Source organism: Panthera tigris, chromosome A1 (genome assembly GCF_018350195.1).
Source record: "Panthera tigris isolate Pti1 chromosome A1, P.tigris_Pti1_mat1.1, whole genome shotgun sequence".
Taxonomy (NCBI): domain Eukaryota; kingdom Metazoa; phylum Chordata; class Mammalia; order Carnivora; family Felidae; genus Panthera; species Panthera tigris.
Genome location: NC_056660.1, coordinates 205568666 through 205594336, shown reverse-complemented (window position 1 = coordinate 205594336; position 25671 = coordinate 205568666). Strand labels below are relative to the sequence as shown.

Below are 25671 nucleotides of genomic sequence, written 5' to 3'. Positions count from 1 at the left end.
TCTACACTGAAATCCTTGCTTGGCAAGCTCACCTGTTTTCCATTCTCTCTATATGTATCTCTCTCTGGCTGTCTGGTAACTCTCTTAACTGTCCATTACAGATTTTTAACAAACTTCACACTCCAGGTCACTTGTGAGCTTCATTGTAACATTTTATACACTGTATTCCTTTCTCCCACACCTCTTCAAAATCTATGTCTTCCAAGAACTGATAACTCAATACCTGACAACTGGATCCAGTGATAATAAATGTTGTGACTAAAATGACCTCACTAAAACAATTCCAAAGCACGATTTGCAGAGATCACACAGGAGTGTAATGTGGCACTTTCAATGCTATCTTCTGGAAGAACAGTTATGTCTCCAAAGCATAAGAGTTCCAACAGGGGCCATTTAAGTAGGCAGATCATCAGTGACTAATGGACTCAATGAGAGGTTGACGGGTCAAGATATTCAGTGATTAAGTGGCCTACATACATGTGACAGCTTTTCATGAGATGTTTTCAAATTTCTTACAGATTTTTCCAAATATCAAACATAAGAGAGAGCCTACTTTAAAAGTCTCCTAGGTATTTTCAATGGTGTCTGAGTTATCTGTAGGCAGCTCTGACTTAGTTGTATAGAGTTTGATATAGGTGTCCACCATTAAATCCAGGTCATGTTTTATATCAAAATTTATGTTAAGCAAAGCCAAGATACTTGATATTTGATCTGTCAAAATGTTCCTCAGGTACGCTTTGAGATGCTTTTGCCCATTTTCATAGCATTCATTCTCAACCTTCATCACAGGAGGAATATATAGGACTTTTGGCAATGCATAAACATTAGGAAAAAACTTGATGTCTTGCAGATGCAGGGCTCCATAAATGGTGGATGGAAGCTCCATATCTTTCCCTCTGTTTCCACCTGATTCTCCAACAAAGCAGCTCAGCTGACAGTGTGTCGGGGTTGGGTAAGTCACTCCTGTATATGCCAGCATGGTGCCCCTCCGATGTATTAAATTTGAGCTGTCCCATGACAGAGGGTACCAGAGATAAGCATTTAAGAGCTCTGAAGTGCTGTTCTGAGAATGCACCTTTCAGTTCCTGAATAATGCGTTCCACTGTTGGGACATTTAGAGTTTCTTATAGTAAGGTAGAGTTACTTTATAGTAACTCTCTCAGAGGTTAGCTGCGATTCCACATTACCTTGCTGGGCTCTGCGGAACTTCCCAGGGAGTTTCAGCTGAATATCAAGTTTAGTTGCCAAATTTGTGGCTTCGGCAGACCAAAATTCATGATCAACTTCAATATTTTCCATCACTTCATTTAGTGAATACAGCACTGCAACCAAGCTACCGGCAGCAAAGAAGACATTGGAGGTTTGCCCTCGAGATTTTTCCCAAAGGCTCTTGTAAAAGATAGAACATTTTTAAGAACAACAATGGTAACAATGAAATCAAAATCTGTTACTGTGCTACAGAGTACAAATTCTCAACCAGCTAAACAGTTATTCCATCTAATGTTTGTATCACTATACCGTCTAAACTATACCATAAAACAAGTGCTTATAGGAGGTCTTTTAAAATTTCAAAACCATTATGCCTGCCAGTCCACTAAGAATGGCAAATTTCCCTCATTTCTTTACCTTTTTCCTCACTGCTCTGAAAGAGGACAGAAATGAGACTGTCAAGCTCTAAAAGCAGTTGTAGAGTTCGATGGAAGGAAGAAAGGACTTCCTCAATTGTTCCTAATACAACAGATACTCCCACAACAGGCACGGATTTTGCCAACCATGTATTTAAGGGACAGGCAGAGCAAAGTGTGTAGACAGCTTGGGGATATTTCTCTAAAGTCCAGAAGCAACAACTTCCATTTTGGAAGAAAATCCATTGGACACAGCGTTAAGCCTGGCCATGACAACATTCCACGTTCAGTCCCCACTTCTCAATTACCGCGGTGTGAAATTTCACAGCCAAACTTTCTGGATCAGCTTCCTGAGGCACGAAGGCCATAGAGTCCTCTCTCAGGTTATGAGACTCCTCAACCAAGCTCACCAACACAGGCAAGTGTTCTTCCTCTGCTATGTCCACTACATCATCAGTGATGATGGAAAGAAGTGGGAGTCTCTCATTTCCCTGAGGGTTTCCTCCCGAACGCAGCTCTCACAGACCTCTAGCATCTGCCTCTGCTGTGTTTTCGAGCGGAACAATGCGTTAACTGCTGTTGTCTCAAAGAGCTTTCTTGAACCTCTTCTCCGGAATTTACACCGCATGCCAGCAGTGCTTGAAAGTTACCAGAAGTAAAGAGACCCTCTGGGGGCTCATCAGTTTCATGTCTGTCCAGAGGTATGTCTTGTTTTCCTACAAGAATCAAGATTTCACATAAAGATTTGAAGTACTCTTTGTTTTCTTTCTCTTCAAGGGTTAAAGGTAAAATGTCTTCATCCTGGTCTTTACCCCCTTCTTCTGCACTGGGGTTCTGAGCATTGCTGTTGTTTATTTTTTTATGTTTTTGTTCCTGTTCGGAAGTTTCATCCATTTTTTTCTGTATCAGAGTCTCAGGACCCAATTGAGTCTTCACTCAATTCTTTCATTCATTTTCTCTGTCTACTATGATAGACACAAATGACTATCAAATGACTGGTCAAATGACTGGTAAGATCAAATATTGTTGATATCGCATTATCTCAAAGAACTGTCCTGTAAGGCCTCTCCCAATGACTTCACAAGTATCTGCCTCAATTAATTTTGACAAATAAAATAACCCAATCATTCTTGAGTTTGCCGATGCCTCTGCAAAATGCACAGTTCTACAGATCATAGAGGTCTCAAAGTGTTTGGCACGTAATCAGTAATGTCTATTTAGTGAATCGGGTGTTTTATCTTCTAAGTCTGCTCTCCTGCAATTCTCCACCCACTTCTGGCATCTGGAAGCATCCCGCGGGAACCTGGAGAAAGCCAGGTCTCACTGAGCGCTCTCCCTCGTGCAGTGGGGACAGTGCAGAAGTTTGGCCTCAGGGGAGAGGCCAGGCTGGCTGGCTCAGCAAGGGGGCAGGGGGCAGGGGGGGGGGCGCGGGCGAGAACTAAACTGTACTTTTAATTATAGTGTAAGAACTTCTGTAGCGTGAAATTAAGTTATGAAAAGCAAAATGTAATATACAATTCCCTTTTAGGATATTCTATCACTTAGGAGTAGTTTTAGCTGCAAGTAACAGAAAACCCGACTGGTGGGCTTAAGCCACAGGGACATTACTTAACAAAAAGACCAGAGAAAAGCCATCCCAACATTGAATCAGTGGCTCAATGATGTCATCAGGATGCAGGCTCCTTCAAATTTTCTGCTCCACCATCCTTAGTATGTATTTAATATTTTTCCTCAAGGTCTAAGATAAGTATCACAGCACCCTGTTTTCAACAACAATAGGATTTTCCTAGTGTATTACCTAAAGATTATTTCCCAGAACAGGTTCATATGCTCATCCAAACAAGTCACTGGCAAGGAGCAACAAGACTATCATAAGTGCTTTTACACCAAACGTGATTTGTACCTGGAGCTGGGTACACTGGCATAGAAGTAAGCAAGCAATAGAGTCCGTCCCATGTGTGACACCTCTGAAGCCAAGCACGTAATGGAGATCCTACCAGGTAAGTAAATGGTGATATTCTGAGTCTTGCACACTAGAGTCAAAGCTGAAGAGAAAATATGCTTATTGGCTTTGGCACTGGATCATCCCCCACTGAATTATCTCTAAGTCCACAGGTCCTCTCCTGAATGGACAGACACCGCCTCTAATGTCAATAGTAAGAAACAAGTGCCACTGTCTACTATCCCCAGCTGGGATCCGGCAAGGACGAGAGGGGAAACAAAGAGACAAGGAGTGGAGAGCATCTTCATGTCTGCAGATGGAAACTAAAAAAAAACTATGAAACCTTAGGTCTAAAAGTTTTGCCAAGAAACCCAGATAACATTTTCTTCTACTAACCCTGCTGGGAAAACTATAGGAGCTTTGAAGTAAGGGTCAGAACACTGCTTCAACTCCAAGATGAAGGAGCTTAGGAACAATGACTACCCTCATCACCATAAATCATCTTTGTGACATTACGTCTCTTGTAAAATAGGAAGTAAGGGGTCAAATTTGTGGGTTAAACGATGACCCCTACTAATTATACATGTACTGCAAAATAATTCAAAAACTGCTTTAGGGACACCTGCATGGCTCACTCTGTTTAGCATCCAACTCTTGGTTTTGGCTCAGGTCATGATCTCACGGTTCATGAGTTTGAGCCCTGCATCAAGCTCTGGGCTGACAGCTTGGAGCCTGCTTGGGATTCTCTCTCTCCCTCTCTCTCTGATCCTCTCTTGTGTGCTCTTTCTTTCTCTCTCTCAAAAATAAATAAATAAACTTTAAAAAACTACTTTAGAGCATAAGCCTGGCAATTTAGCTTATTAAGAAAGAACTTTCCAGATTTGCAATCAGAATGTACTAAAGAGGGAAAAAAACAAAATATGAAATTAAAGCCATAATCAGCTTAAGTGGAAACAATAGTATCTGTTCATGATTGCCATTCCCATCATCAGCTGAATTAGCAAAAGTCCTGGACTGCATGACTCCAAGCTTCAAATGACTTAGGACTGATACTCAGCAGTGCCTTGTAGTGGAAGGAGACAGCTCATTCACTGAGGTGGCCAGCAGTGAGCCTTTAGGAAAGCTGCTTAAACTTTATGGGTCTTGGTTTCCTTATCTATAAAATTATAAAAAATAAAGTCTGTGCTACAGGGATGGAATGGAAACAAGGCAAATTAAACAAAGGATGCTCATTTATTATCATACTGATATATCAAGTTACGTTCTTTTTAGAAACATCTTAAATATATGGGTCACTAAATAAAACAAATACATGGGAGGGGTGTCTGGGTGGCTCAGTGGTTAAGTGTCTGACTTCAGCTCAGATCATGACCTCACGGCTCGTGGGTTTGAGCCCATGTCAGTCTCTGTGCTGACAGCTCAGAGCCTGGAGGCTGCTTCAAATTCTGTGTGTGTTGTCTCTCTCTGCCCCTCCCCCACTCAAAATTAAATAAAACATTAAAAATTAAAAAAAAAGGATCTTCGTTTGACACACTGTTGTGCCAATTTATTTTTTCCAATGTAGTGGTTTTAATCCAGACTATCACAGGATTCCATAGGAGCTGTTAGCTACAAATTATAGACATTTCATATATTTCAAGAAACTGAAAAGTGAAAATGACATGAAATCCCAATGCAAGTCTAAAGCCAAATGTGGTTAGAAAATTTTTGACATTAAGCCTGCTTTTCAAAATAAATCTCTGAAATTTAAAAAAATGCTTAGGAATTTATACATTAAACCATTTGGCATTTCATTTTCTTGTCCTTTTAATATAATATCAACCAGGATATAATCGATACATGGTAGGAAAAAATGAACAAATATCTCTTCCCATCTTCTATGTCACTGTTACTTTCTAACTTTGTCTTTATCTCAATTTTTGTCTCTGTTAACATGCAACCACACACACACACACACACACACACACACACACACACACACATCTGGGCTAAGGAGCCAGGCACTGATTTAGAGAGGGAAGGCCAGGGGAGTGCCTGGCTGGCTCAGTCGGTAGAATGTGTGACTTTTGATCTAGGGGTTGTAGGTTTGAGCCCCACACTGGGTGTAGAGATTACTTAAAAAAAAGAGAGAGAGAAGGAAGGCTGGGATCCAGATCAACACTAACAGAGGTGAGCTCCAAAGCAATCCATCGACAATTACCTCTCTACCGTTAAAGCCTCGTCATGTGTACATGTATGTGTGTGTCAGCAATATGCTCTCATTTTCCTACTTTCCTCCTTACGTGTTACCCCAAGTGTTCATTTTAGTCTGCAAGAGACAGGCAGGTAGGGAGGGAAGATAATTTCCAATATAATTACCCACTTCTAGTGCCACCATAGCTGAACACTGTGGCTGGTTTATGGCTCTGGTTGGTAATTTACATATCACTTTCCTCCTCCTCTCAAAGCTGATACGTGTTTTCTAAGCAACTATTTCACTTCTTATTATCTGCAACTGATTCTTAACAGATACTTTCAGAATCAAACTTTTATTTTCCTCTATTTTTAATGATAAACCACCTATGGTTCTACTTTTTTGACTTTTTTTTTCAACTTTCTGCTTTTTTCCTGATAAAAGGCATGAATTCCTTAATAAAATTCATTTTCTCATTCCAAAAATGTTTTAAATGTTTATTTATTTTTGAGAAGGAGACAGACAGAGCACGACTGGGGGAGGGGCAGAGAGACAAGAAAACACTGAATCTGAAGCAGACTCCAGGCTCTGAGCCGTCAGCACAGAGCCCAACGCGGGACTCGAACTCACAAACTATGAGATCATGACCCGAGCCGAAGTCAGACGCTTAACCAACTGAGCCACCCAGACGCCCCTCTCATTCTCATTCTTAGACATTATGTGTACATTCACATTCTTAAATATTATGTGGGGCTACCTCTTCCCTGTTGACTCCAAATTAGATTTTTTTATGAGGCATGTCCCAATTAGATATGCACCCTTGAGAATAGATGGGTGCCCAAGTCTGCAATGCATACAAGAAAAATAGAGAGAAAGTTATTATATACTTTTTCTTAGGATCCTAGGACTTTATATTAGGAAGGCAATAGGTTCATCTACTTTGTAGAACACTTACACTTTCCTTTCCTCCTGTCACACACACCCAACTCTATAACACATTAGAGTAAATGGGGAAGATCAAAAGACATGTTTAGAGTATTGAAGACAATGTAAATCATCCACAAAAGACAACTGATCCTGAATTATAGATGGTTCTATTGTTCTAAATAGTCATACCCTCCAAGTGATGTTTTTCTGATGAGATGAAATGTAAAGAGGAGAAAATGCATTTCTTCCCCCCACCCTCCCTCCCTCCCTCTCTCTCTTTTCTTCACTTAGAAAAAGAAGGAAGCCACGTAGTACTCCATTGTGTATATAAACCACAATTTCTTCATCCATTCATCAGTTGATGGACATTTAGGCTCTTTCCATAATTTGGCTATTGTTGAGAGTGCTGCTATAAACATTGGGGTACAGGTGGCCCTATGCATCAGTACTCCTGTATCCCTTGGGTAAATTCCTAGCAGTGCTATTGCTGGGTCATAGGGTAGGTGGATCCTGAGAAACTTAACAGAAACCCATGGGGGAGGGGAAGGAAAAAAAAGGGGGGGGGGGGGTTAGAGTGGAAGAGAGCCAAAGCATAAGAGACTCTTAAAAACTGAGAACAAACTGAGGGTTGATGGGGGGTGGGAGGGAGGGAAAAGTGGGTGATGGGTATTGAGGAGGGCACCTTTTGGGATGAGCACTGGGTGTTGTATGGAAACCAATTTGACAATAAACTTCATATATCGAAAAGAAAAAAAAGAAAAAGAAAAAGACGGAAGCAAAGAAGTTTGTCAACAGACTGAATTTCTTCAGGAGATTCTTTTTAAAGGTAATGAGACTGTTTCAGATGCTCCCGAAAGGACAAAATGGGAGAACCTTTGGCTCACACCCACTTTCCCCAGCCACTGCCTTTGATTCTATGAGAAGAGACTTTTCAACCCTACAACCTGCATCAAGCACCTATTCTGTGCCAGACCCTGAGCTAGGGCTTGGGAAGAATAATACACAGTCATGTGTCTAATAATTTCCCAGTTTGGAAGGAGAAACAAACACATGGAATAATAATTAAAATACCACGTGCTGAGAAGCATACTAGATAGAGGTACAGGCAAAGTATTCAGGGCTCATAGAAAGTTCTTTCAGCTGAAGTCAGGGAAGGCTTCCCAGAGGCAGTGGCACATTACAGAGAATAAAGAATGAAATCTGTACCAACAAGTCCTAGTTCTCCCTCCTAGTTTCCCCAGAATAATTCTGCAGAAAGCAGCCCAACAGCATATTTCTTTAGGATGAATCATGTTGCTGGGCAACTACCACCCCTAACAGCATTTCTAAGAAAAGCAATTAACTAGCAATTTTCCTTTATTATTTCGCACACCCACATAATTAAATATTCTTAACGTACTCATTTCATAGTGCTTTATGCAGAATGATAACACTATCTACTGTATACTAATGACAATATAATTAGGCACCAGTTTCACATGCTTTGATGTATTCTTTCAAAAAATTATCCTAAAATACAAGTTTAATGTGAGGTTAAGAGTGCACTAAGTCTTTTCTAAGACACCACTGCTTGTCTTTATTTCACACAGGGAAATATCTTGAAGTCTTGCTTAGATTACTCTGGTTTTCAAGGAAAACTTAAAGGTCTATATGAATATATTTAAAATGTCACTGGTTCCTCAAAATCACTCCCAAGATTTCTGTCAGTTTTCTCATTTTGCTTTCAAATATGATTACTGTCATTGTGATGTATTTATTATACCATATAAACATGCACACATATATAAACATATACACATGCCTACCTATGTATAAAACTTTGCATGTGTTATATTTTATATATACAAACATATACATATGTGGTTATATATATGACACACATATAAGTAAATTAAAAGCCCCTTGAGCTTGCCTCAAATCTCATCTCTATGTCTTACAAATATCAAAAGTTATTCTTCCTCAATCCCTTTCATGAAGTCTTTGTGGGTCAAGCTAAAAACGTTAACTCTAGATATGGTTTCCTTAGAGTTACGTACTATGAGACACATCCTGACTCTTCCATTGTACCCCATATGTATGATTTTAAATTCACTTTTCTCAAGTAAGGAGGAGTATATTTATTTCCTTTACCTTCACCATCATTTATGCAGTTTTAGGCTGTGTGGGAACCGAGTTCAGAGTTGCAGAGCAAGACTTTCAATAAAACAAACTGGCCCCCATTGATAATTATGCACATAGCTTGGCCCTTTCTATCCTAACCTCTCCTAGGAGAGTTTCCTTTGAAGGTTATAACCTCCTGCTTTTTGAGGTGGACCAAAACCAATTCTTGGTATGCTCAATGTTTCAAGAGATGACTTAACATTTCCAGCAATAATATTTCAGTTATATTTAACATTCTTGTTTTCAATGCATTTTTGCCTCCTACTCATGCCCACAGAAGTTTACGTTATCAGGTAAAGGAATTTAAGATACAAACCCCTTAAAAGTCGGGAGATAAGCTTTAATAGCTATATTTAAAAGCTGTCTTACAATAACTTCCAAACCAGGGCACCCGGTGGCTCAGTCAGTTAAGCATTTGACTTCGGCTCAAGTCATGATCTAGAGGTTCGTGAGTTCGAGCCGCATGTCAGGCTCTGTGCTGAAAGCTGAGTTTGGAGCCTACTTCAGATTCTGTGTCTCCCTCTCTCTCTGCCCCTCTCCCACTCGTGCTCTGTCTCTCTCTCTCAAAAATAACTTAAAAAAAAAACATTAAAAAAAGTTCAAAAAAACCCAAAACTTCCAAACCATGAAATGGTTGACATGGTTAACTTTGGAGGAAAGCAAAACCAAGGGTTTGCCTCAGGTGAGTCAATCTTTGGTAGGACTCAGACCAAAGTCTCTCTGATTCCTCACTCATCAAAACACACTGCCTCTGTCCTCTTCCAATGTATACCTTGTGCACAAAATTACAACTTCTGTGCTGTGTCAAAGCTTATGTACTACTTTCTTCTACTTTGCAGACACTACAAGATCGTTTACTCCACCCTTTTCTTAAGCTGGCTTTGTGCTCAAAAATGCTGGCCAAGGTTGTGCCAAAAACTTTCTGTTGGGTTTTTTTTTTTATTTGTTTTGTGCACAATTATTATTAAGGTCAACGCATAACTATCAAGCAAGTCATTTATCTGTGCAGTGGCTTAACAAAAATTAGGCTATATCATTCTTTCAATACCTCATTAGTCAGTGCTGCTGATGCTCCTTTGTCATTAACCATAAGCCACCTGGGATTTTCCAGCTCTGCTGTATATAGTTGGTTGCCTCGCAAGAATAGAGGCACATAAGCATAATTAAGGACCTATTTATTAATGTCATGCAGGAGTGTGGAGTGTACACTTTACAGAACATTTTGTCTTAAGCGAGGAGGTTGGTTTTTCCAAAAGCCTAATTCATATGCTTCCATGATTCTGAACACTAGCAATCTAGCATGAACACTGAGAGATAAGACAAACATCATTTCTAAGAGTACTTTCTCTGTTTCTGTCTCTAAACACTTAGTTGCTTTAAAAAAATAAAAAATTTTATTTTTTTTAAGTTTTATTTCTTTATTTTGAGAGAGACAGAGAGAGCATAAGCAGGGGAGGGGCAGAGAAAGGAAGAAGGAGAATCCCAAGCAGGCTCTGCACTGTCAGCACAGACCCTGATGTAGGGCTCGAACTCATGAACTGTGAGATCATGACCTGAGCCAAAGTCAAGAGTCCGATGCCCAACCAACTGAACCACCCAGGCACCCCTAAAAAAAAAGAATGTTAAAAGGAAGATTATCAAACGAGAAACATCTAGCACCAATCTGAAATCAGAATGGAAGCTTTGGTTTTGTTGAGAAGGATTTCCACATGACAGCTATTAACATTTTAGTGCTCCTCTCCTGCCATCCTTTACCACCAACCACTCCTCAGCTCCTTCACAATAGCCCTTATTTTCTTGCTCTTGTTGCCTCCTTTCCATTTAAGCCCTCGTTGCCAAGAGACACAGTAGAATGGACCATTCTCAGGGTTTACTCCTGTAGAACACTGAGGCTCCAAGAGACGGACAGAGACAGCTTTTTAAATCCAATCTGGGTGGCTTTGTTTTACGACTTTCAGGAGTGGGGAGAATTCACGGATTCATTTTTCTCAGTGGAATGTGTTTGTTCTAAATCTTTTCCTTAAAAGGTTGACATATCTGTAGCTCATCTATACTAGAATTTGGTTTGAGATGGTATTTATAGCATGAAATGATATTCTTAAGCTTAATAGAACAATTGTTCATAATGTTTTACAAAGATGATTATGACTTTCAAGAGTTCTCTCATGTGAGCCAGTTTGGGCTTCTAAATTTTCTTCCTGCCTCCAACTCCTCCCAGAATCATTCTTCTTAAAACACCTCTGATCTCATTCCTCGATGAAAAACTTTAATTGACTCACCATTATTTGTTGCACAAAATCCAAACATCTGAGCAGAGTTCCCAGGGGTCCTTTGAGCTATATTATAGTGCATTGCTTTTACAAAAATAAACTTTCCTTACTTCACACCACAAGGATTGATATGCGTGTGTGTGTGTGTGTGTGTGTGTGTGTGTGTGTGTGTATGTACACAGAGTCATATCACACAATACACACTCGATGGGGTATTGTCATTCATAATATAATACATTCCTGGAATCTATATGATTTATTTTTGCAAAGAACCCATGTTTAATTACATACTTCATTCTGAACCAAGAAACTTATATGAAATAAATTACGTGCCGATAGTAATAGGTGAGAAAATAAAACTAAAAATACATATCCTAAGGACTTCTGGATATAATAAAATCATCCTTCAGGTCAAATACGAAATATGATCAAATACTGTAATTGTAGATCACCTCAGGGACTGATGCAAATATAGCACATATGAGCACTCTAGTCCATAATATTTGTCTAAAATTAATATGCAGACTATAACAAACACTGAAATGCTTTAATTTATACATTGTTTATAATTGCTTAATTCATAATAATAATGTTTATCTAAGAATTTAGAAATATTCAGTTGAGTAATTTGGAGTGCTCCAGTCTCTCTAAGAAAGCTGTCCAAAGAAAACTTAGTGGGTGTCTTTTTCTTTTTACAGTAAATGTCCTTATTGTCGGTAGTATTCAAATTCATTCTAGTTCCTTTAGAAATATTTTTTACAGGCGCCTGGGTGGCTCAGTCAGTTAAGTGTCCAACTTCAGCTCAGGTCATGATCTTGCAGTTAGAGGGTTTGAGTCCCACTTCAGGCTCTGTGCTGACAGCTCAGAGCCTAGAGCCTGCTTCAGATTCTGTGTCTTCCTTTCTCTCTGTCCCTCCCCACTCATGCTCTGTCTCTCTCAAAAACAAACATTTAAAAAAATTTAAATAACAAATTCATTCTAGTTCCTTTAGAAATATTTTTGGACATGTCCATATATTTTCATAGTTGTTATGTTGTTTCCCTTGCTGAAAAGCATTTTTTTTTCTTTAAAAAGGATGGTTCCAACATTTCCACATTTCAATGTGTCTTTCTTAGTTTAGTGGAAGCTGGAAGCAAATTGAATAACCACCACAAAAAAAATTTTTTTTAATGGGTTCCATTCGCCATTTTTTGATACTAGTCAGGGAGGAGTAATCTTTAAAGACTCATATATTTACATTTTTCTTTAGTATAGACAATTTAAAAAATTATTTTAAACCATCTCCTATCTCATAATGGAAGCTCAAAGCATTATTTGTACCTTTAGTGGAACAAAAGAGCCATAGGCCTTTATGATTTCATTAAGTAAGAGTTAGGGAAAGATCAGAACCTTAGCGATGAAAGCTTACCACAATTCAGCTTTAATATCAGAGCCACTTGTTCAACTACCCTTTTTCCTTTACACCTTCGGGAACATCTGTTGCAGGGAGTATGGCTGGAGTCGCAAAAGATGAGTCTGCAGACAAAGTGCAGTTAAGTGAAGGTCCTCATACTCAAGTCCAAACGAGGGCCCGACTCCAGAATGAAGCTTCTTTTTATTAGGATAATTGCTAAAGACTATCTACATAAAGTCAGCTAAGCAAGTGTGTTAATCACTCTAATGGTTTAGCATTTCAAGGCTGAATTTCAAATTAATTGATTTCTAGAACACTAGGAAGGGCCAGGTGTGAAGGAGGAACGTTAATGGCTCTAAGGTGTTCCGTACCAGCTGCAGCCGCTTTCAGCTGTGTAAACATGTCCTAAGGCCTTGCACCCTCTCCAGCCCTTCCCTTTTGAAGCTTTTCCTTTGATGCTTCTCTCCTGCATCTCCCACAAACACGAGTCAAAAGAACCCAAGGATGAGACAGTAAATTAGTATGACTTTTGAAAGCTGGCAGTATCTAGTGAAGCTGAACTTATGCATGTCTTATAACCTAGCATTTCCATGCCTAGGAATATATCCGACTCAAACACATACATATCTGTTCAACAAAGACATGTCCTGTCATGTTCTTAGCCAAACTATTCATAAAGGCCAGAAACAGAAATGCCCAAATTCCATCAACAGTAAAACTGATAAATAAATACTGCATTTTTACACATTATTCATAAATGAGAACGACTGGCACGTACATATAACCCAATGATTCTCACTAACGTAATATTGAATGAAATAAGTCCTATCCAAAAGACTACTTTTGGATAGGCAAATAATGTCTTTGGTATGACCAAAACAAGATCAAAGTATAAAAACAGGCAAAAGAAGTCTATGCTGTTGAAGTCAACATCACGGTTATCGTTGGTGGGGAGAGCAGATAGGAGCCTGAACAGAGCACAAGGGGGCTTATGCGATGCTGACAATGTTGTTGTTGCTTTTACTTGAGAGAGAGAGAGAGCAAACAAACAGGGGAAACGGGCAGAGGGAGAGTGAGAGAGAATCTTAAACAGGCTCCACACTCAGTGCACAGCCCAGTGCAGGGCTCAATCTCACGACTGTAGAACTCAATCTCATGGCTCTGAGGTCATGAACTAACCTGAAATCAAGAGTTAGATGCTTTACCCACTGAGCCACCCAGGTGCCCCAGTGTTTTGTTTCTTGATCTAAGTGCTGGTTACACAGTTGTGTTTTTATACTGATGCTATGTGTACTTTCCTGATATGTGTATATCTTATTTTGGTAAAGTTTTTTTAAAGGGACCCAGGAAGTCAAAAGCACTTTTCTACATCTACAAAGGGAACATGACCTTTTAAAGATTTTAAGGTTTTCTGAGTATCCCAGTAAGACCAAATGGAAATGTTATTCAAAGGAGGCACAACTCAGCCAAAATTCAATCTAGTCGACTTAGGGTTTTTTTGTTTTTGTCCTTTTTTTTTTTTTTTTTTTAAGAAAAGACAATTAGAACATTGGGAATGAAGGTAAGTTAATATCTCAGTTGCACCAAGTAGTTTAAGGATCACCTTCAACACAGTTCCCATAAAAGGAAGTACTTACAATATACCAGCCCAGTTTTTTAAATCAGATCTAATTCCTATGAAGTAGAAAAATGATGGAGAATTAAACTTCATGGGGAATCTCAAAAGGTCAAGAAAGTGACAGCTTGTCTTCCTCTGGAAATTTGCTGTGGCTTCATCACCATGAAAATATGTATCTCCACCCTCACCATCACTTCCCCCAAATTATTTTTCTTTAACAAGTCAAATACTCAGAAAAAACATTCTTACCAACTATTCTGCCATTGTGACATGGCTGTAAACTATACTTCCCAAGACTAAGACATGATATATTGTAATGATAACAGCTGGACATTTGGAAGAAGTTAGCAAGTGACCAAGCTGATACTTTAAATCTGGACTTTATTTGGATGCCAAATAGCATATTTCTGAGATCACATTATCTTCTTCAAGAGTCAAACATACAATCTCTTTGCTCAGGAAATTCCACAGGGACAAGATATAGAGCAAACCATAAATATTCAAAGAAGAGGATGTGTTGATGGATCTGGTTCTTGCTTACTGAAAAATTAAATACTCAGACCTGGGCAAGAACTCAAGCTTCCTTCTTCATGGGAATAAATGCAAAGTATCTCTTCTAACTGGTTCCTCTTTATCCTCTTTTTCATTTACTCCTAGAATAGCCAAAGACACAGGACTGCCTGCAACACAACTTGATGTATAGCCTTTTGGAATGTCTTTATTTCACCAAATGATCTCTTTACCATCTAAAAGGACATATGGGCCACACCTGAATATGCAAAATAAATATATGCCTAAAGCATGTCACACTTTTGAGAACACATTCCTCTCAACTCACAGATGCTGAGAGTGTTAAGATTTGGAAAGAATATTTAGATTATTTTTATTAAGGCCTTCATTGAAAAATCAAATTAGGAGACTCGGCTAAGGGCATGTAACTAATTAAAGGTTAAGACTAGAATCCAGAATTGCTGATTCTTAGTCTAATACTTTTTTGTGCTATCTCAAAATGTCTTCACTCACAAGAAATTATATGAACGAATTACAATCCAGTTTTGTGGGTTATGCATCGCTACTCAAGCAAAGCCAAGAGTTGTAAGCCACAAGAGGTAAAAATAAAACTTTCTGATCTATGAATGGGACATTCTTCAAGGGGGTACATGGTCTGGTGGAAATGCCCAACTCCACCAACTCACACAGCTGTTGTATCTACATGAACAAGAAGGAAATAAAAAGAAAACAGATGTCTGGCTGCCTCAGTGGAGCATGTGACCCTTGACCTCAGGGCCATGAGTTCAAGCCCATGTTGGGCCTAGAGCTTACTTTAAAATAAAAAAAAGGAAAACAGAACTCACATGCATGTGCATATACACACATGCTCTCTCCTTTACCCTACTTTATTCCACCCTGACAAGCCACTTACATCCTAAGAATACTGGTGAAGAAATAGATAAGCAACAGACTGTTTTACCAGAGAGAAATGGAGGGATCAAGTCCACCAGAGATGGACTTTGTCAAGGACCTAAAGAGTCAGTACAAAAAGAAAGGAATTCTCATTCATTCTATCATTCAGTCAATACTTTTGTATTTCATGCCTGTCATGTTGAGATATGGTGCTAGTGAGTGAAGACACACAGTGAAAGACACTGGTCCCTGCCCTCAGGATGTGGCAGTTAATTGGGCATACAACAGTTGCCAAGCACTGTGATAACTGCCACCCATGGTAGAATACAGCAGCTGAGACAAAGGGTTTCCAAGGGTGGAGGTTGGGAGATGTAGGGAAGTAGAGGGGAGGAGAGGATAAGGGGAAGAGTTAATGCTAAGAAGATCCTCCTAAGGGTGACTAGTAAGAACATGAGAAATAGTATCATTTTCTTCTCTGAGGGACTTTCCCACATTCTTACTTGCTCAATGGTTCTCAACATGTGGCCCCAAGACTAGAAGCATCATTACCTGAGAACTTGTCAGAAATAAATTCTTGGGACCTACCCCAGGACTGCTGAATCAGAAACTTAGGATGGGGTCCCACAATCTGAGTTATAACAAGCCTCCCAAGTAATTGTGATGTGTGCTAAAGTTTGAGGACTATTGTACTAGATAAATCAAGGTGAAGTTAGGTAAATGAAATTCCACAAGGTCTGGTCTGAGAAGTTTTTATGTAAATGTACCATTCTGAAAAATCATTTTGCCAGGCATGTTCTAATTTGTATTTCAGAAAATACAGTTCTCTGTTTATGTTTGGAGCCTGATGTTTCTGAAGTAAATGCTATGCATTTAACCGGAGTCAGGTGTCTTGAATGGGGATCGAAATAGGTCAAACTTCAGAAAGCAAAGGAGGGTCCTTATGGAAGGAACCAGAGAATATACTGATTCACAGGGACTGCACCTTTGACTCGCTCAGGCTACGTGGTCTCTGATGTTCAGCACCCATTTCTTTCCCTACATCCCCTCTATAGAAAAAGTTTTCTACTTCACCTTTTTTCAAAACATGTAGTTTGCTATATGTCCACTCTTCTCCTTAACTCTGTATGACCATAGAGATCCAGGATCTATTACATTTAGCTACATTCTCTAAGTTCCTAGACTTTATGCCTTTTGGCTAAAATTCTTAAGAGAAAAAAATGTGTCCAAGTTTGGCTCAGTGGTTCATCTAGCTAGGGGCCCTGGGTATTAACAAGGCAGACAGGACAGAAGAGAAGGCTGGAACTGACCTCGGAAGAGGTTATGGCTTTGGCAAGGAGATTACTCAGAAAATCTAATACAATAAAAATGATCCATCCGGCCCCTGAGAGTTTATCTAACTTCGGGAGTCTGTGAAGCAACAATGTATCCTTAATTTCTGTGATTCCCCAACAAATGGTAAGAAATCCACATAAGAATGCAAGGGCTTTTGGGGTACCTAAGCAGCTAAGTCGGTTGAGCATCTGACTTCGGCTCAGGTCATAATCTCATGGTTTGTGACTTCAAGCCCCCCATCAGGGTCACTGCTGTGGGCACACAGACTGCTTCAGAATCTGTCCTCATCTCTCTGCCCCTCCCCCACTTGTGCACATGCTCTCTCTCTCTCTCTCTCTCTCACAAATAGATGAACATTTTAAAAAGTGCAACAGCTTTTGAAAAGATAATTTGTTTACCTACCAAAACCTTAATTATATATACACCCTTCACCACAGAAATTTATATTCTAGGTTTTTATCTTCAGGAAAAAAATGGAATGTGTCCATTAAGAAATGAGCAAACAAGGATTCTTATCACTGTATTATCTTTCAAAGCAAAATTAAAAAGGAAACTACCTGGAAAGTCTAGGAAGGAAAGATTTTTATGAATGGACGTCATATTCATATCCATCTAAAAAAATCCATCTACTTTTTCTCCTTCATTAAAAAAAATCAGTAAGCCCTAACATTGTTTTAATACTGGCATAAGGCAGTTGCAGGCAGGTTGCCTCCCACGGTCTGTTTTTCTTGTCTGGGTTACAGTCACCATGATGATCCAGCCACAGCTGCTAGATGATCTCCTCCAGCTGCAGATGTCATCTGCTCCTACCAGCCACTAATTGAATTTCGTTGCTTCCCCTGTCTCCTCCGCTTCAGCAAAGGCCTCCCAGTCTTAAAGTCCAAGTCTGCCTCCTTGCCTCTGTCCTCCAGTCCAACAGCAGAAAAGCCCATGTCTTGGGCTCTAAAGCTCAACTAGAACACATTTTTGTCATTCTAGCCAATAATTAATATTAAAAAAATGTTTAATGTTTATTTTTGAGGGGGAGGGAGGGGAGAGAGAGAGAGAGAGAGAGAGAGAGAGAGAGAGATAACATGAGTGGGGGAGGGGAGAAGAAAGGAAGACACAGAATCCAAAGCAGGCTCCAGGCTCTGAGCTATCAACACAGAGCCTGACGCAGGGCTTGAACTCACAAACTGCGAGATCATGATCTGAGCTGAAGTCGAATGTGTGACTGACTGAGCTACCCAGGCGCCCCGTACCCAATAATTTAATATAATTTTCATAGTACTAGCTAAACAGTTCTTACCTCTGACTTGATATAGAATACTTGAGTCTCCTTGCTCTCTAATTATCTTAATGGATAAAAGCAATAGAAGCTGGATTGCTAGAAACCTAGAATGAGATGTATCTTTTCTTTGAATATTATGTCCAAAGACTACAGAATTATAGTCTGAGAGCACAAATAGAATTAATAGAGTCATTTCCCCTAACCCAGAATCTTCTCCTCTATCAAAGTGTTTGATAAGAAGATATGGAATTGGGTTTGCATGATAATTCTTAGTCTATCACTAAGAAGAATGTAACTTTGAAACCGTGACTGGAAAGGCAGGACTTCAACTGGAATCATGGGCAACAATCCCAGAGGAGGTAACACCAATAAAAGTCAAAGCCATGTGCATCACGCTCACTGACTGCAATTTCTTAAAAGCCCCAAAGTCACCACAGTGGCCATTAGTTGATGCCTATGACATGGCCACCTGAATGCAATATGACCGTCTTGGCTGCAGCATCGCATAAACATGATAAAAGTGAAATTCACTCCTATAAAGAGTATGGAGAGCATAAAGAATACTATGCAGCTCATTGGTTTGGCAAATGGAAGGATCCTATTTTTGTGCCTTCTTAACCCACCATTTGTTCACCTCAGATGCTGACTGTCCCTAAGTTTCTTCCTCTGTAAAAGGAAGAAACTTCAAAAGGGCCAATAAGTAAAAGTTTGGAGCTGCTCCAGTGGAAGGGGACAGGAGAGAACCAGAATTCTATTACTGTCTCCCCTGTCTCTTCCTTTCTTCCCTGTGCCCAGTGATGGCTGTAGATAAACCAGGGTAGAACCCAAAGTCCCTGTGGAATCCAGAGTGACAACCAATAGGCTATGTGATTTCTAAGGCCCCTTCCTACTACAACATCCTTTACTTACATTTTTTACTTCTACACTGGCACCCAGTACATGGCAGGTGCTCCGTGGATGTTAAGCAAATTGAACTTGAAGCTCTATCAGTTGCCCAATGATCTAGAAAAGCTTTTATAAGAGCAGATGTTTCTAGGTCCTGACTTATTCATTTTTTAGCAAATAAAACCAAATTATAAGTCAATTTTTTAAATTAGGACACCTCTGGGGCACCTGAGTGGCTCAGTCAGTTAAGTGTCTGACTTGGTTTTGGTTCAGGTCATGATTTCACAGTTTGTAAGATGAGATCTCGTGTCAGGCTCCGCATTGACAGTGCAGAGCCTGCTTGGGATTCTCTCTCCCCTCTCTCTGCTCTTCCCCTGCTTGCTCTCTCTCTTAAAATAAGCAGAAAGAAAGAAAGAAAGAAAGAAAGAAAGAAAGAAAGAAAGAAAGAAAGAAACGTTAGAGCACCTCTTAATTAATTGTATGACTTTAGGCTCATATTGTTAACGTCCACTTAGAGCTCCTTATTGTTACTGCTTTTTAATTACTCACGTAACTCACAGAATATGTTCTTCTTTTTACATCATATGTCACACAGAACAGGTGGCAGAGTGTAAAGTGGCCTGTTTTTTTGGAGTCACTCTGAGCGGCATTCTCATTCCAGCTCTAACATTTACTCTCTGTGGGACATGGAGAAAAACTTTAACCTTTCCACCCTTCTCATATGAAAGACAGGAATAGGGAAGTAGGAACAAGACTGTCTGAACAGCAACTGGCAACTAATAAGTGCTCCATAAATGACAATTGTACTTATTATTTTTTCCAAAATTGATCAAAGTAAGGGACAGATTACATAGCATATCCTATAAGACTAGAAGGCATGGAGCATATGAGAAAGCTAGAAAGTCCATAAAATTATTTTGTTTTGTTTTGTTGCAAGTTTTCATGATTCTGTTTTTAAGTAATCTCTACTCCCAATGTGGGCTCAAACTCACAACCCCAAGATCAAGAGTTGCATGCTCTACCGACTGAGCTAGCCAGGAGCCCCCATAAAATGATTAAATAACTACCCGATAGTAAATAACAGCAAGAATAATAAACGAAGTAAGACATGTGAGGCGCACTGAATAATTTTAGAACTCTATACGCTCTTGATAATTAATAGTAATTATTATCATTAGGTTTCATGCTAGAATTGCCCAAACCTTTCTATGGCCATGGATGAGACAGTTCCTAAAAAGTTAAAAGGCATAAAATAAAATAAAAATTATAATTCATCTCCTTAACATTTAATTAAAAGAAGTATTCCTTGAGGCCAGCAATCTGTAGCAATTATTATGAGTTCTGTCTGGAAAGTGATTTATCTAACAATTGCAGAATTTTCCATCCTTCCTATTTTGGCACCTTGTCAAAGAAAAGGCAAGAATGTTATTGTGGATAGAATGAAAAACAGAAATAGTGTTACCTCAAGTATTGCCAGGCAGTTGTTTGGGGTTTTTTGTTTTTTGTTTTTGTTTTTGTTTTTTTTTTTTTTTTAGTGTTGACATAAGGATGGTAAACAAATGTACACAAATTGAAACTTGCAAAGTTTCTCTCTTAACAGAGTCAGTACCCACATGACTTAAAAGTTTTTCAACAGGCAAAATTATCAGAAAGGAAGAAAGGAAAGGACAGAAGACACAAATGTATCATTACATCATCAGGGATGCTACGGAACAAGATGCTATAATCTCTTACAGTGATAAATGTAATTATGTTGCTAGTAATATTGTGTTACATTTCATCAGATTCCTTCCCTCCTCCCAAGTAGCCTCCCATTACACACATTAAGCCACATTAAGTCCTGAGTCATTTCAAAACTCAAGGGTACATATTAATAATAAATAGAAACACCCAGGATTTCTACATGAATTTTCCTCCCAAGAACACCAAGTAATCTTGCTAATTTCACAACACACCTTGGAAGAGGATGCAGATGGCCATCACTGCTCCTAAGTCACCGGTTAGAAAAGTTTCACAGGAAAGCTGAGTGAACTATCCTACAACATGGTGCTAAACTGCACTGTTATCTCTTGGTAAGGGAAAAGTCAGGATGCTGAGGAAGAAGCACTGGTATAACGGATGATTTAAATCGCTTATTTACAGGTTATAGAATGGTTCACGGGCACTCTTTTTTTTTTTTAATTTTTTTTAACGTTTTATTTATTTTTGAGACAGGGAGAGACAGAGCACGAACAGGGGAGGGTCAGAGAGAGGGAGACACAGAATCCGAAACAGGCTCCAGGCTCTGAGCTGTCAGCACAGAGCCCGAAGCGGGGCTCGAACTCACGGACCGTGAGATCGTGACCTGAGCCGAAGTCGGCCGCTTAACCGACTGAGCCACCCAGGCGCCCCTCACGGGCACTCTTTTAACACAGATAATGAAACATAGTACACCCCAATTTCAATATTGTAAATGTAATTTATGAATATAGGTGTTTATTACAAACAGGGATTCATGCTACATATACTGTTTATAGCCTATTCTTTTTGGACGGCAGCCTATTTATAAACAATTTCCATACATCTACATCAACATGTGCAATGGCTGTAATGTACTCCACTTATAAATCTATCCTAACTTACTTGTGTTTGAAAATCTCTTCCCCAAAGCCAGGCATGAATATGCTTCCTTGAAAAAAAAATCAATATAGATTGATTCCTTCAACAAATAATTGCCACTCTGATAGGAATCTCCATGAAAGACAGAATCAGCACACTCAAGCACCAAAAATTTAGGAAGGGACATCAAATAAGCCAGCAACTACAACGGTATGTGGTCAGCCACTCTTATCAATTGAAACAAGATTTTTCTAGAGATTAATTTGGCTGAACATATAAAAAATTCCTAAAACTGTAAATACCATTTGCCCCAACAACTCCTCTCCTAGAAATGTATCCTCAGTTTATAATGAGATAAGTTTCAAAGACGTCTATACAAGACAATATGCTAAACAATAGTGAGAAAGAGGGGAAAAGAGAACAGTTTAAATAAATTAGGATATATTCAAAGCAAATACATGGAAGCCTTAAAAATGATCATGCAGGGGTGCCTGTCTGGCTCAGTGGGTTAGGCGTCTGACTTTGGCTCAGGTCACGATCTCGCAGTTCTTGAGTTCAAGCCCCGCGTCGGGCTCCGTGCTCACAGCCTGAAGCCTACTTCGGATTCTGTGTCTCCCTCTCTCTGACCCTTCCCCAGCTCACACTCTGTCTCTCTGCGTCTCAAAAAGAACTAAACATTAAAAAAAATTTTTTTAATGTTGATACAGATTATGGAACAATATTCAAGATATATGATTATGTTTTTAAAAAACAGGCTACATCAAGGAGTGCCTGGGTGGCCCAGTTGGTTAAGTGTCCAACTTTGGCTCAGGTCATGATTTTGTAACTTGTGAGTTTGAGTACCACATCAGGCTCTGTGCTGAGCTGAGCCTGGAGCCTGCTTCCGATTCTGTGTCTCCTTCCCTCTCTTCCCCTCCTCTGCTCACTCTCTCTCTCTCTCTCTCTCTCAAAAGTAAATAAACATTAAAAAATAAATACATAAATATAAATAAAAATAAAAAATAGGCTACATCAACATGTGTGTATGTGTGCAACGGAAAGATAAAACTCAAAATACTAGCAGTGGTTCTCTCTGGGTTACGAGTTTCTTAGAGGCTCTCCTTCATGTTCACCAGATTTTCTAATTTCGATATAATGAACACACACTACTTACCCAAAGGAGAAACTGACATGAACATTTTTTTCTTATGATTTTTTATTTACTTTGAAAGAGAGAGAGAGGGAGAGAGAGCTAGGGAGTGGCAGAGACAGAGGGGGAAAGAGAGAATCTGAAGCATGCTCCACACTGCCAGGACTTGACTCTCTCAATAGAAAAACTTTTATATATATATATATATATAGGGGGCACCTGGGTAGCTCAGTCAGTTGAGCGTCTGACTTCGGCTCAGGTCATGATCTCAGGGCTCGTGAGTTCGAGCCCCTTATCGGGCTCCGTGCTGACAGCTCAGAGCCTGGAGCCTGCTTCAGATTCTGGGTCTCCCTCTCTCTCTGCCCCTCCCCCATTCGTGCTCTCTCTGTCTCTCTCTTTCTCTCAAAAATAAATAAAAACATTTAAAAAATACAAATAAAAATTTTAAAAAAGATAAATAGAGGGTGCTCTAGGAGCCCCTAATAGTCTGAAGCTGACAGGAAGACTGGGGACAGCCTCCCGTATTAGTGCCACTAACACGAAATCTTCCAGGCTACATGGCAGTCAGCCAGTTAAAGAAAAGAGAAAGAGCACTCTAAAATGAGGGAAAGCCTTGAAGGAATGTGACAGCATGACCCAGTCAAAGTAAGCAGTTCACAGGCTCCGGAGAGGGCAACTGAAAGAAATAAGAACTAAAGGTGCCTGCTAGATTTTGAAATGGGGGGGTTCCATTTTGACCTAAGCCTGCACAGTGTCAGGGAATAGGTGAAGGCAGAAGCCAGAGAGATGAGCGCAGGCTAAGGAATGAACGGGAGGTAAGGAAGCGGGGATGAAGGTGAGCACTATTTCAGGAAGTGCTGTTCTAACCCTGAAAAGAGAGGAGCCATGGGATTCGATACGGGGCTATAGAGAAGGTTCTATTTTCTAAGATGGGAGAGCTGAAGGGTGTTAATAGGAGAAAGAGCCAACATAAAAGGAGAGGTTGACTTACAAAAAAAAAAAAAAGAAGAAGAAGAAAGAAAAGGAATGACAGGATGTGGATGCCAGTTTGATATTCCTACGTGGACCCTGCAGTTGGGCCAGGTGACATCACAGGAAATCATCCCTTAGCTTCAAACGACAAAGTCATTCCGTGGAAGGCACTTTCTTAGAATATAGGCCCAGTGAGTAGGTGCCACCAGGAGAACCCAGAAAATATTTAGTATCATCAGAAAATGTGGTATAAACAAAACAACACATTGTTATCTCACCTCTGTATGACAAAAAATATGTGTGAAATTTCTATGACCTCGCCTAAGGAAAGACATAAAAAAACTATCAGAAAAAGTATAGAAGACAGAAACTAAAGTGTTGAAGTGGAGGGCAGGAGAATGAACAAGATGTGAACTTTTCACCAAGAAAAAAACAAAGCCTATTATGGGACATATTTTATGTTAGTGGCTTCTGGTCTTTCTGAGTATAAAAACCTTTCTTAATACCAAAATAGTTTGAGAACACACATGATAGTGTTTAAACACTTAATAATTATTGATTGGGAAAAGACATTATGACAAAAAACATTCACAAATTGAATCATTTTTTAATTAACTTGCATTTTATTAATCTCAGCACTACCTACATATTTTTGGTATGTGTGTATTTATGTGTGACATTATGTATTTATCCTCCCAGAGACAATGTTTGGGCACACATGAAATTGCAACTCCCTTGTGATAATTCTGAATTATCAACCACCATCCTGCACATGCCCAGGACCCTCAGAACATATCTGAGAAACACTGTCCCTAGTTTATAAAACCCTGAACTGAATGAATACGCATCTCATCGCCTAATATCCAAATACTACAATTAAAACATGAAACTTGAAAGACGTGTATCTAGAACACAGTAGTCTTTTGGAAGATTTATAAACATTATCTTAAATAATATAAAATGAAATACAGAAATGGTTTCCAAAATGTTTACATAAGTCACTAGATGATATTTCTGTAGTAAGTTTTAAAGAAGAATTGTGTTTGCAGAGGCCATAAGCTTTTGGGTGACATCAGAGAGTGTAACAGGGCTCTGTGCCTGGACACTTCTTGGTGCTGCTGAACCAAATAAACTGTAAGTCTTGTCAATGTTAATTCTCAGAGTCGTATTCTGATCAGGCATAATACAGAGGAACACATATATTTAAAATATTCTTGTATAAAGAATGAATCAATCAATGAATCAATGAATGGAAAAGATGGAAACTGGAAGAAAAGAAACCCAAGTCCAGGGCTCAATAATTTCACTATCCTACAAATAATTTAAAGTATAGAAATCACTATTTGCAGGGTTCTAAGAATCGATCCTGTCTGGATTTCCAGCAAAGATAGAAACTACAGATTAGAGAAAATGAAACAGAGAATGGTTTAGTTTCACTTTTCCATTGACTAGGAAAATGTATTTTTGAATTTGCATATATATAATCCCAATCAATGTATTTTCTAGGAAAACCTGGTCAGTTAGTTAGCTATTTTGCTGTTCCTTTAAGCAGATCTGAACCTGCCTATTTAATTTCCCTGTGCAAGCTGCCTTTGAATCCAGCAACCTCCCTATGACCACAATCTCCATATCTTACTCTATAAGCTTCTGCACTACCCATTCGAGAGGGAAGACTAGGGGTGCCTGGGCAGCTCAGTCAGTTAAGAGCCTGACTTCAGCTCAGGTCATGACCTTGCAGTTCATAAACTGGAGCGCTGCATCAGGCTCTGCGCTGACAGCTCAGAGCCTGGAGTCTGCTTTGGATTCTGCGTCTTCCTCTCTCTCTCTCTGCCTCACCTCAGTTTGTACTCTGTCTCTCTCCCTCTCTCAAAAATAAACTTTGAAAAAAGTTGTTTTTTTTTTTAAAAAGGAAGACTAGAATGAACAAGATAATTAATCTTCATGAATAATCTGTGTTCTAGCAAGATCTGCTT

General features: G+C 39.4%; 1 pseudogene; it reads right to left on the bottom strand.

Moving 5' to 3' along the window:
* Positions 1-1051: 1051 nt before the first annotated feature.
* LOC102968634 lies at positions 1052-17776 on the bottom strand (annotated as a pseudogene).
* Between the last annotated feature and the right edge of the window lie 7895 nt (positions 17777-25671).